The following is a 13,001-nucleotide window of genomic DNA, read 5'->3' as shown; positions in this document are numbered from 1 at the left end:
CTGTGAGAGAAGCTTACAGGTCACCAGGTGATTGAAGTGCAAAAAGAATTGAAATTTTACTGTGACAGACAAGTTAAATTATTTCTTTGCTGCCTAGGAAGTTAGACAAATTTGAATACTAGGGCCCTTTCCACAGCATGCATGAAGATTGCTCTCAAAGAGAAGGCACCTTTAGAAGTGAGTCTGCAACAAATCACTGGGGGCAAATGTTCATGGGAGCTCTGACAGAATTCATATATGGACTATTTGAGATACTGTTATGCATAATTAAAATTTCAGAGGGGCTAGCAAACAATAAAAACAATGCCAATTTTTAGATTCATTTTGGATTTCCAAACTTAATTTTCATTTTCTCTATACATTGATAAAGAATAAAATTAGTGTATGTGTGAGTAGATAGATACATATTGGCAGAGTCCTTGCATCATTTTAGTTAGAGTTATTGGGAAGCTTGGTTGAGTAGACAAAGAAGGCAAGCTTGATGCAGATGTAGTGGTTTTACCCTGCCAGGCAGCTGAACTCCACCACAACTGCCCTGTCACTCACCCTTCTCAAAGGAACAGGGGGAGAAAACACCATAGAAAAGGGTTCAAGGTTGAGAAAAGGACAGGGAAATTGGTCACAGTTTACCATCATGGGCAAAACAGACTGCATAGGCAGATTAAAACAATTTATCACTAAAAAAACTAGAACAGAAAAACTAAACATAAACTAAATTTCCCCCATCCACTCTCTTCCACCTTCTCCCCCCGAGTGGCTCAGGGGAACAGGGAATGGGGGCTGCGGTCAGTCCCTAATGCTTTGTTTCTTCAAGAACTGCTCCCACATGGCTCCGTACCATGGGGTCCATCCCTCAGGAGCAAACTGCTCCAGCACGGGTCCCCCACGGGCGGCAGCTCCCCCCAGACCCCCTGCTCCTGCGTGGGCTCCTCTCCACGGGCTGCAGCTCCGGCCCGGGGCCTGCTCCTGCGGGGGCTCTCCATGGGCCGCAGCCTCCTCCAGGCCACATCCACCTGCTCCACCGGGGGCTCCTCCTGCAGCTGGGGTCCGTTTATGGCAGCTACATCCTCTGAAGTAGCTATTGCTAAGTAGGAAAGTGATTTGGGAGTTTTCTAGGTAATTCTCTGGAAACTGGTTCACTGCTCAGCAGCAGGTCAGACAAGTGCTAAGGATGACTTAGTAGGAAATAAAGAATAGGACAGAAAAATGTGTAAATTGATGGTGCACTTAGGTTTTACTGTAGTGTAAAATTCTGGTCCACCCTTCTACAAAAATGTAGTAAAACTAGGAAAGTCTCACATAGGAGGATCAAAGTAGTCGCTGCTTTGGAATCTGAGAAACGGATGAATTACTTGGGACTTCTGGCTGGCAAAGATGCAGCTTGGTAAGGATGTAACAGGGGTCTGTAGGTTCAGGAGTGCTGTGGAAAAGGTTGGCTTTTGATAGAAGAAGTAACAGGCAGGTAGTCAGTCCAAAATGAAAAAAAAAGAGAAGCATTTTTGCACATACTGCATGGTTACGTAGTAAAACTTGCCGTATAAATTACATGGGTGTAAAAAGTGACTGAAAAATTAATAGCAGTAAAGTATATGGAGGCATAAAATGCAGAACTAACCCATCCAGAACAAAAACTCTCAAAAGACTGATCAGTAGAAATTACAAGAGGTATATAGCAAAGGAAGCGTTCCTGTATGGCTATGACAGTCCTACAGTCTCTTGGCATACCCCAATGATTGCTGTGTGATACAAGTCACTACGTCAGGTGAGCCTTTGGCATTAAGCAGTGCAGCTGTTTCTAGTTTCATCTCAATGCTCAGGCATTTGGTTGAATTCTTAGGATTAGGAGGTATTTGTATACCACAAGCTGAGAACCAGTGTGCCAAGAAAACAAAATGTGGTCTATGCCTTGTAGACAGTATTGTCTGTATTTTTAAGAAGCTTTTAAGAAACAACATTTTTGCCTCAGTTGTCAGTTTATTTATTCTAGGACTGAAATGAAAAAGAGGAAATATATTTATGCTTCCTGCGCTAAAAATCCTGCTAGGTTGTCTTTCTGACTAGCACGGAATAATGTGCATTCTTGTCTTTTTTACTGAACTTTGCAAAGTGTTGTTCAACTGCATACAGTGAAGATTAGAAATTCTGAGGTTTGTTTTTTTCTGTTCTGCCTCACCATGGAAGTACTGTGAACTTGCTTTTCTTGGCTAGGTTTTTTTTTTTTTTTTCCCTTCTCATTTCCCACCTCATCGCACTGGAATGTCTGGGCCATGCACTTTTTTTGTTCAATAGATATCACAAGTGACAAAAGTAGGACCCAGGTGGTCTTAGCCTTGACAGCAGAGGGTTCAGTTTTGCAAGTACAGTAAAAATCTCTGAGAGGCAGAACTGCAAGAGGGATAAGGGAGTGACTTTTTATGCACTTTATATTAATAACTGAATTTAGTCTACCGTGTATAAACACTGTCTTTGCAATTTTGTTACTCTTTCTAGGATTGCTTTAAAGTTTTTCAGTGTAATGTAACTAAAGCAAGAAAAATGCCTCTCTTCAATATATCTGTAATGAATTACAAGAACATTCCTTTAACATTTCCAAATACATATCTTGCTTTTACACGCATATGATGTTCTGTAAAGACGAGCAGCTCTTTCCTCTAGATATATCTCATACTTAGGAGCAGTTTGAGTGTGCTAAAATTGCCAAAAAGTTGCATTATACATCATAGACTTGTGCTTGCATGCATCACAACTTACATTTTAGAATAACCAAGTCTTGTATATTATTTCATATTAGGTGTAAATTATTTGTAATAAACATGACATTATCCATTTGCTAAATTATTTCCTTTTTGCTAACCGTTTCCTTTTTCTACTAAAAAAAAATCCCTATGGTATTGAAAAAAAGCTAGCATATTACAACTCAGTTAGAGAAACACTCGCCTCATGTCTGTACAAGAAATCTACCAAATAAGTAGAAAATGAAGAACAATGTTAAGATCCACTGCTTTTTTTAATATTTTAAATCCCTAATATTAATATGTACAGTGTGTTGTGACTGCTCTGTGCCTTTTTAAAATAAAAGATAAAAAAATATTCAGCAACATCATATACATTAAATCAGATGCGTATGTCCACTTTTATGAAACCGGTTACTTCCAATTAAGAAAAGTTTTACTGAAGTTTAAGAGTAGAATGATAGGATTTCTTAAACTAAATAAAGTAGATTCAGTTGTTCAGCTACAATTTTGTATATTTTTTCCTAAAAATAAAATAAAATAAAATAATAAATTGAAGGAATCCTAAGTATATTTTGTTGTGGAATATAGATTTATTTCTTAGATGGACAGTTAATTTCATTTTCCTGCACTTTCAAAGTGATAACAAAAGATAACACTTTCTTTACAGAAAAATAAATAATAGTTATACTGTATTTTTTCACATGAGAATGGGTAGAACAGAAATAGGCAGCAATATGAAGATAATTTTATAGTGTTTCCACTTGCAAAATTGTGGCCCTGTTATTTCAAAGCAAGTTTTATTTTTTCTTCTCAGGAAAAGACATGTGGGATAGATATTTGGAAAAAGTTTGCAAGCCTTACTTAAAGGCTGGAAGGGGTTGGTCAGTCAGGGAGGTGCTAAGGAATTTGGGAATCCTTTCTGGTCAGAAATACAGGAATATTTTTCCCTGTCTTGATTAATGAAATGTTTTTACATCTCTTTTTTTTTTAATTATTACTATTTTTTATTTTTATTTTATTCTGGTGGGTGTAAAATTACATATACTTTTTTGGGGGGGGGGGCGGGGGGGGAGGGTTAAAAGTGCTCATCATATTTAAAAATTGTTTCCATAAATGTTCAGTGATGTAGTTTGCTTGAAAAGGTGACAAGTTGGAGTGTTTCTCTCCTCTGAATTCATTTGGGTATGGTATTCTTGATTTAAATAATTTTTAAGATGTGTTTAATTTCTCTGTCCTGTTATTTGGAGCTTAAATAATTGTTTTAAAGAAAGCACATTCTATAGATGGATGTCTATATTCAATAGTTAAAGTAACTCATAATAAAAAAGCATGTGTTCCTTAGTTAGTGAAATATAGAAAAAAGAAATGGTTCTGCAGACGGTAGCATTGGCCAAGCATTTACTTTAATTTACAAAGGTCTACCATACATTTCCCATGAGTCTTCCTGGTAGCCTAATACACTAGGAATGGCTAAGGAACTAAGAAATAAACAGAAGTTAAGTAGGAATCATATTAAAATTACCCCCTGCCCCCCAAATCAAATTTATATGTTAATCATTTTAATCCAGAGTATAAATTTTCTTAGATGCTGACTTAAAGCATGTTTTCGCACATGGAGGTGCTGATTTCAGAAGTACTGGTTACCTCTGAGAGAGTCACTTATACCCGAACAGTTTTGCCCTGCTTCTTCTCTAGCACTGTTGGTTGTTCCTGTAAGACATAACTACAATGTAAAATGTGTACTGGGAAAAAAAAAGAAAAAAAAAAAAGAAAAAAAAAGCAAACCTCAGTGAAGAAGAAACCCCAGGACAGGAAAACAAAAGACGATTCTCAAAAGCAAAAGAGAGGAAAAATCCAACTTGAAGGTGTTTTGGTTAGTATCTCTGTTAATGCTCAAGATTTACCAACGCTCAAATACTTTTCATCTGGAAAATGCTTTCCAAACACTCACCTACTGCTATTTACTTAAAGACCTCTGTTAAGGGGTGAAAAGAATGCATTGGGAATGTCTCTTTATGGAGGCTGACAAGCATGTTGATGGCAAAGATTCTGAATTTTCCTTTTCCCTATTGTTTAAATCTTAGTATCTACACTCATGAAGGAATAAATAATCTAAATATATTGTTTATAATTGTATGAACACATTATAAAACTGTGACCAGTTTTCATATGATGGTATGATTCTAAACTCACCCCAAATATTCTCTGTAAACATCTTTCTAAGTTTTAAAAAAAAGCACATTAACTATCAGCCTTCTATACATTTTATTACTTTTCTGTTTTGGCACTACCTGGTTTTACCTTGTTTTCCAAAACAAAGTCTCTTCAATATCCTTTAGTTTTAAAAGTACATTGAAACATAGCTGTATAGTGATTGATTTAAACACAGAAACGAGAGCTTACTCAGCTACTTCATACTGTATTTCACAGGGATTCTGAGCTGGTTATACTTTGGTTATATTGTAATTTTTGCAAAATTGAATCCTAAGAACAATGGCTTTAGTGATAGAATAATGTATTCATTGGAGCCATAACCCATTTATGACATTGGAGTACCTCTATAATTCAAGAAATATAACAAAACAGCCCACAAAAGAGACAACCCCCTAGAAACCAGTAATCAAACAATGAACAAAAATGCCTCTATTCACTTTTCAGTCCCACTGGACTATGAAGAATAGGTATAAAGTGTACATAATGGCAGCAAAACATTTTAAATCTATCAGACCTGAAAAATATCTTGCTTTTTCAACAGACCCTTGCTTGGAACGCTAGTTTTACGCGTGGCCCTTTTGATTGAAATGGTTAAGATCACACACTGACAACATGATGCTTGGCTTCCTCCCAGCCTTATCACAGCAGTTCAGCATGACGTCCCTCCCTCCCTCCCTCAGTTTCAGCTTTCAAGCCACTTCCTCTCAGCCTGCTGAACATAGCTGTCAGGCACATTTTGAGCAAGTTTTTCAGTTCAACAGATCAGAGTTGAGAGGCAGTGTAGTGACTGTGTGGGGCAGGACACAAAGAGCTCATCAGTCCTCATGCCAGCTGCAATGGAGACTTTCTGTGTGGCCTTCTTCACTATTTATTTATTCTGGCCACCTTGCTTTCGCTAGCTGTAAAAACAGTTAAACTTAATTTTTGACTTTAAAATTTTGACTCTTTTGACTTTTTAAAATTTTGACTTTTTTTTTTTTTTTTTGGCTCTTTACTTTTAGAAATATCCCCTAGACTGGTTTGTCAAGAGTCAGTGCATAAACGATGTAATGTACTTGAAGGTACTTCCTTTCTACAGTAACTTCTATGCCATAGGGGTTCCTATTATCTAGTTCTGCTGTAATCATGCTACAGTAGTTACTGAATAGCTAGATCAATAATTTCAGAAGTATATCATTGTCTTTTTCTGCTTGTCCATAAGAATGACAAAATACCATGCCCTGTATCTCCACATATTTTATTTACTTGTATAATAATTTCGCACATACATGTGAAATATCTCAATCAGCACCCCAGCTGAAAAATCTTAACCTCCTTACTGGCCCATTTACTGACCCATTCTGATGGCACCACCATAATGCAACAAAATGGAATGAACTGTTATGTATTGTAGAGAAATAATGGCTACTCTTTACGGGGCTGGAAAGATGAATGGATGCCTTGGGAGACACAGGTGAGCATGTAGTCATCACATATCTTCTGTGTGATGTGGTTGTCTTAAAACTCTTCTTGCTAACGGAAGTGCTCTGTTAAACTAGTACCCATCAGTACAAAGTCTTTCAACACAAATAAATAAATAAATAAATAAATAAATGAAAAGATGTTCTCTTGTGCCTGAAACACCCACACATATGAGCCCACCCACTGAAGTCAGTGGAGGCCATGATGCGGTTTAAGTTGTACATCTGCATAGACATTTACTGTACTGGGGCAAACCAAGATTTAGTGATCAAAATGTCTGAAATGTTTGGCACCTAGAAAGCTGTAGGTATCTGAGTGTATTATTTTATATGCATACAACAGAGGAGACACTACATATACATATATATTGTTTTGGCAAGAGACTTCCATTCATTTCCCTGCTGCCAAAAAATATCAGAGGGCTGATGAACATTGTAGACACTGGGATAGTCATTCAAAAGTCTGTGAGTGGTATCTGCAAAACAATCATTCTGCTAAAGAAAGAGAGGATGTTCCTGATCATTGGAGCAATGAAGAGGAACAGAAGAAAATAAAGTTTAAGTAATTTAGGGAATGAATAGAAAAATAAGTGTTTACAGACCAAGGAACCTAATTGTATTTTTCTCTTTCATCATGTACAAGTGGTTTATTCAAAAAAGATCTTGCTCCTAAACTTGAGGGCACCTGTATATATATATATAAAAAAAAATGGTGCTTGGGAATGACTCTCATGAATTTTCCAGATACCACAGCTTTTCTCATTTTCTGGACTGCTTTGAGTCCACTCGTGCTGTAGGACAGAAGAAGAAAAGATTTTAAATACTCTATCAGTCTTGATAACCACATGGTGAGGCCAAGCTAAAGTGAAAAGGGAACATAGCAATGAAATAATTTGTTTTACACAAAAATAGAGGAAAGACATTTTGATGGGATCTGGGGGGGGTATGACATTTGAATTCTATATTTGGGTTTTACTGGAACAGAAACTAGAGCAATTAATTATTAAAAAAAAATAATAGAAAGTGCAGAATGCTAAACCTTAGAAATAAGTGTTTTCAATGCTTCTCTTCCCTCTGTTAAAATGCCCTTACAGACTGGTTCATTTCTTCACATTCGTTGTTTTCCTTCCACAGCTCAGAGACTGGTTTGCATGTTCCGCACATTTCCCCTGTTAGGCAGCTATTTAGGATTGTCCCGCTGTCCCCCTGGAGGCCTGCCTTTGTGATCACTCCTTTGTCGTAGCCCCCAAGCAGGTAAGCTCACCACTTGCTGTCAGTCTCCACCCTGGCTCCTTCAGTGTTGTGGCTGCTTTTCTGAGCAGGTGCTCAGTGTTCCAGTTCGTGGAGCAGTCGCTGACCAGTTCAGTTACCCTCCATTGCAAACAGCATTTGAGCGGGCAAGGAGAGGCTAGGATGGCATCAGTGACACCAGTAGTTTCTACTTCTTCCTACTGGACATTTCATTACATTTTGCCTGAACATAAATGGCTAGGAAGAATGGCAAGGAGATGGTGCTCTGCAGCATACAAAGCACATTCAGGGCTCTTCCACAAGTAAAAGATAGTGAGCAGCTCTGCTTGCAGTAAAAGTGAATGAGGAAGTAGAAAAGTATTTTTTAAATACTTTTTCATATAAAAAGCACAGAGAATGTAACTGTGGAAAGAAAGAGAGAAAGAGAGAAGGAGAAAAAGAGAAAAAGAGAGAAAGAAAAGACAGTAAGAAGGAGGATCTGGACCACCTGAAAAAGAGATTATTCACTGCATTAAAGGAAGAGAATGATTTTGAGAGAAGACAGAGCTGTCATTAGAAGAAGTTTGTAGGAAGAAATAGGAGGATGGAAATTCAAATGTTCTCACCTCTACAGGTGAGAGGCAGGCCCAGAGGGAGGAAAAGAGATTCTCTTTGAGTTACAGGAGTTGGCTGGCCAATACATCCAATATTGTCGCCTCTGTGTCTCTCCAGTTCACTATCGCCAGGGTGCTGGCATACAGCTCTCTGTATAGACTTTGACCACATCACACGCATGCTCTGGACTTCACCCAGGTTTCTGGATGCCTGCTTGTTGTTCAGATCGCTACAGATCAGCTCCACCATTGCCTCAGGTACTGCTTACCTCCCTCCATGGTGGTCCACCTGTCTTGGTAATTTGCAAGATCTACTTTGAAGGGATACCCTTCTTTCACACTCAACAGGAGCTGAGGACTTTTGCCCCTTTTCCAATTGTTTGCACGATGACTTTGTCCCTGGTGAGGGATTCCAGCTGCTGGGCACCCTTGCCCTCCAATTCTTGACTATTGGCTCCACTATCCCAGCACCGGAGCAAGCAGCTGATAACACGCTCACCTTGATGACAGCTGAAATCTATTTGCATATCGTGCAGCTCATTCAGGGTCAAGGATCGGGTGGTTTCTTTCTCATTCATGATTTCTGTCTCTTTCTCCTCCTCTTCTTGTGACTTCTCTGCCACAGAATGGGCTTTGTCTTCTGATTCTTCCTCCTTCTCCCCCTTAGGAGAAGCTTCTTCCTCCCTTGCTAAATGCATTCCCTTAAACTCCCAATGTTTCTTCTTGACTGTAGTCGAGGGCTGAGTTTAGCCACAGTGTCTGTTGGTTTGTCTTCAGATCCAGAAGGTGCTCTTCCCCTTGCATGTACTGAAGCGTTGAATAGTGCTGAGGAGGCCCAGGCCAGGCCCCAGCACAGCGTGATGAGCTGTGTTCCCTGCCAACTTCTTGTGCACCCCCTGCCTAGCTGCTGAGTAGAGAGGGAGAAGCAGAAAAGACCTTGACTCTGTGTAAGCACTACTCAGTCATAACTAAAACATTGGTGTGTTACCAGCACTGTTTTCATTACAAACCTAAAACACAGCACCATACCAGCTACTAGGAAGAAAATGAACTTTATCCCAGCCAAAACCAGCACAACTTGAAGTTTCAAAACAAGAGGCATCAGCAAGATGACAGAGAAGAGATGTCTACCATCACAAAATCATGTGGACCGTGCATGTGAACAGAATCACAGAACCGTGATGACATAAAACATTTACTTAAAATAAAAAATAACATGAATGCTTTCAGAAGTCATAAATACTTCACTTTGTTCCTGTGAATACAATCACAGAACCGTGATGAAATAAAAACATTTACTTACAGCAAAAAGTAACATAAATGCCTTCAGAAGTCATAAATACTTCACTTTGTTCCTGTTCTTCATACCCAGAAATGAATGTCCATGTTCTTACAGCCTACTTGGGCATTTTTTGATTATCACTGATTATTATTCAGCTCTCAGCAGTAGCCAATGAGTTTGAACAATCAAATGGGCTACAAAATCCATAAATCTGTGTGTAACCAGGATGACTGCATCAAGGGGATTATGTAGACATAATTATGTAGTCAGTGAATAACTGTAGGAAGGAAGAAACAGAGAATTAGCTGATATATTTCTTTCTCCTGACATGTAAATTTGCCTTTGAAGCAGAAACTGGTATCTTCTTAAGACTTTGGTCTTCAGCTGCTTTCCCTTACCTTCACATCAAGCTACCTTCTATATTATAAAAATAAATAAATAGATAGATACATGTGTTTCAGTGTAAAGTGGTAAAAAACCACAAGACAAATCAAGATATCCCTGGACAAATAACTCAGTAGACCCAGATCCTACCAAAATTTTAGAGAAACTGCAGTGGGTACAGTATGGTGAGCTGAGTATCAAGCCTCCCACTGCATATTTCCCTCATCTACTTACATCTTCTCTCGCTTGTGCTCTTCTGTGTAGCTCTTACCAGCACCGGGACCCATTGGACCTCTCCAAGAGTTGATTCAACCCACTCATTATTGGAAAGCCAACCCAGCTGCACACTTTTTCCTCATGTAAAAATCTAAGGTTCTAATGATTACCACCATAAGGTAGAAAGAGCAGAAGGGAACAAGCAGAAGCAGAGACTAAAGGCAGGGGAAAGGGCAACAAGAAAGACCTTCACCTTTCCAGGCTATGGGAATTCCTAGACTGGCTGATCTGCCCACGGAACCACAGACCTGACAGCATCTTACTTGGGGCAAAACATCTAGCAATCGCAGCTCTTTATACAATAATAACAAAAAAATAATAATAATAGTAAATTGCAGACTAAAGACCTAAAATGGACTATATAGAATATACCCATGTACGAGCTGTAAATCCTATGATCAGAGAAGTAAAAACACTGCTTCTGTGGTCTAGGATGTTTACTTCCCCTTACATAAAGACAAAAGAAAAAATAAATCAAACAATAATGAAAAGTAAAACCAAAAGGGGAGTATCCCCTAAAACTCCTCTCATGTTAACATCAACTTTTTTGCCTCCCAAGGGTTTACAGAATCTCCTCTGTTAGCCTGCATTCTCTGCAAGCCAAGATCAGAGAGCTGAGCCAAAGCGGGATGAAGACGTGAGTCCTTTTTCTCTGGAGTGTTTTGTGGAACACAATTACAACATCATTAAGGCTTACAGTGTTCTATGAATGGGAAAAGGGGAAAGAGTAGTTTTTTTTCTATGCTGGGATTAATTTAAACTACAGTTGTATCAAATCTTCCAACGTGCAGAGCAGTAATAAAATGTATTTCTCCCATTTTTTTTCACTTTGTTACTCTGTGCCAGTCTTCCCCATTCACTACACATAACGGGACCACACACAGGATTGATGACACATGCAGATCTAATTGCAATCTGGATTGAATTCAGGGTGAAGTAAAAAATCCCGAAGGGTGCGGCTTAGTGGGCTTTCTCCAATACAGTTTACTAGATTTATTTATTTTAATATCTACAGTGCTATTAATGCCTATTGTTCATAGGGATTTTACCCAATATTTGAAGTTAGTGTGAATTTATGGTCCTTGGCAGAGTTTTTAGTATGTTAGAAAACAAAAAGGAGATTAAAAATTTAAGCATAAACACTGAAAATTACATATAGGTCTGCACTGTGAAGATGACAGACACGATTGCAAGAAGTTGATGATGAGTTCACTCAGAAATTATTGGTTTGAGCTTATTTTTCCTGTGAGCTCATTTATCACCAAAATGGTTGCTAGGATGCTATACCTTGAAATTTGAATCTTGCTCTAGTAAACAGATATTGTTAATAGGATTTTAAATACATTTTCTCCTTGGCAGCCTCTATATAGTGAAATTATTGATGCAAAATAAGTTTTATTATATCAAATCCTGATCTTACAAGCAGTTATATCTAGACTTAACTTTATTCAGAGCTGCAGAATGATTTGTTAGATATCTGAGTGAAGTTAAGCATGCATTAAATGGATATATACAACGGGCCTTTAATTCCTGCTAATTTTCTGTGCCTCGTATTTTCTTCTTGGTTAGCTCCTGGCAGTTGTCTGTCCAGGTCACTAGTTAGACCATTGAAATCATTCTTCAGTGGTCACTAGCTTTCACCACTGAACAAACAGACTTGTGTAAATTGAAAGCTGTGTGAATATGAGCTCGATTGCTCAAAACCCTGGTGAAATGATGAATTGTGCACGTTACGTGCCTGCATGGCATATTGGTTAAATCATTTCAAATCCTAGTCTCTTGCAATTTTTATCAAGTCTTGTGATTTTCCCCTTGCCTTTTCTGTGTCAGTGTGAGTGTTAAACACTCACAGTCTATTCCAGATGATGCAGGTGGAACCAGGATTCTGGCTGCAAGCACTGGAGGTCACTTTTGACAGTCATGCCTGTTTGGTTTTAACAGAAGTGATTCCTGCAAGACCTTGCCTCACAGAGAGCTGGACTGCAACGGACTTCTTTGGGAGCACCCACGCAAGCAGTCCTGAGTAAGTGGAAGGAGCAGGGAGTTGTAAGCAGGACAGAGAGTCCTTAATCCATGCAGTGGGACCAGCCACAGGAGGGAACGGGTCTGGAAATCCTAAAGCGAAAATGAATCCTTAATTTGTTTTGTATGTCAGAAGGAGGAGATTTGCAGCTTTCTGCTAAGAATTCTGAAATAAGTATGTACACCTGCAAGATAAATATTTAGCCAGATATTTCTGATCTTACAGACAATTGCGTTCTGCAGATGTTTGAATATTATGCACTGAAGGCCTGACTCTATACATTTATATCCTTTTCCTGTGTGATTAGTTAATACCAGTCCTCATTTGCAACAGTCCTTGATTAATTCCTGAAGTGTCAGAATGTGATCAGATAAGTCAGTAGACATGCAGGCCCAGGGATGTGATGGAGCGCTGATTAGAAAGATGACAAATCATGTTCATTGCACTCTAGCTGTGATTGAGAGAAGTACTTACAGCTCAGGAACATTGCATTACATGCTATCGTCATGAAAAGAAACCACAAAACACAGGGGAAAAGCCAACTCACTCCTTGGAACATCTGGGAAAAGCAGATGAACAGAAAGCAGATCCCCAGGAGTATACTGGAGGCACAGAGATCTGTTTGCCCTCTACTGATCTCCCTTCATCTCTGAGTTTGCAGTGTCAGCCTTGGTGCAGTAAATGAGTAAAAGCTGCTGGCCTGTCCTGAAAACCTGGAGCCCATGAATGATCTTGGGCTTGCAGGATGGATGATGTGCCTCTGAGATGGGGAAAATGTGAGTT

This window comes from Anser brachyrhynchus (genome assembly GCF_964034855.1).
Source record: "Anser brachyrhynchus genome assembly, chromosome: 1".
Taxonomy (NCBI): domain Eukaryota; kingdom Metazoa; phylum Chordata; class Aves; order Anseriformes; family Anatidae; genus Anser; species Anser brachyrhynchus.
This window is presented reverse-complemented; position numbering follows the sequence as displayed.